The sequence below is a fragment of the Nothoprocta perdicaria genome, unplaced genomic scaffold, assembly GCF_003342845.1.
Source record: "Nothoprocta perdicaria isolate Ctin4 unplaced genomic scaffold, notPer1 scaffold_1807, whole genome shotgun sequence".
NCBI lineage: Eukaryota > Metazoa > Chordata > Aves > Tinamiformes > Tinamidae > Nothoprocta > Nothoprocta perdicaria.
Genome location: NW_020454991.1, coordinates 1 through 655, shown reverse-complemented (window position 1 = coordinate 655; position 655 = coordinate 1). Strand labels below are relative to the sequence as shown.

At 68.0% G+C, this 655-nt stretch overlaps 1 long non-coding RNA gene across 1 annotated transcript; it reads left to right on the top strand.

Moving 5' to 3' along the window:
- Nucleotides 1–205: 205 nt before the first annotated feature.
- On the top strand, nt 206–572 carry LOC112945082. Its single transcript, XR_003248948.1, has 2 exons — nt 206–244; nt 454–572. It is a non-coding gene; the product is annotated as an uncharacterized LOC112945082 (long non-coding RNA).
- The last annotated feature ends 83 nt before the right edge of the window (nt 573–655 follow it).

The following is a 655-nucleotide window of genomic DNA, read 5'->3' as shown; positions in this document are numbered from 1 at the left end:
CCCACCCACGGGACATGCGGGGGTGTCACCACCCACCCACGGGACACGCGTGGGTGTCACCACCCACCCACGGGACACCCGTCCTGCGGGACACGCGGGGGTGTCACCACCCATCCCATGGGACACGCGGGGGTGTCACCACCCATCCCATGGGACACGCGTGGGTGTCACCCCCCTGTGACACCTGTCACTCTTTTCACCCGCAGGAGAAGATCAAGGAGATCAGTGACCGTCAGCCAGAGAAGTGAGTGTCACCCCTCGTGTCCCCCGTTCCCCCAGGGGACACCCCTGTGGTACCTACAGCCTGGGGACATTGTAGGGACACCCCGCCGCTACCTCCTTAGGGGGCGCTACAGTCCCCCAAGGGGCTGTCCCCTTCATCCCGGCGTGGGGTGTGACACAAACCCTCCCCGTTGCTGTGACGCTGTCCCTCGTGTCCCCCCGCCGCTACAGCCAGCAGGAGCCGCCTGCGGAGGCACCGGGTGACACGGYGCCGGGTGACACGGCGGGTGACGCGGAGGTGACGTCGGAGCTGCGGCCCCTCATGCTCTGGTTGGCCAACGCCACCGAGCTGCTCAACCTGGCGCAGGGCCGGGTGTTGGAGCTGGAGAAGGAGCTGGAGGCCGAGCTGGACGGTGAGCGGGGGACAACAGGC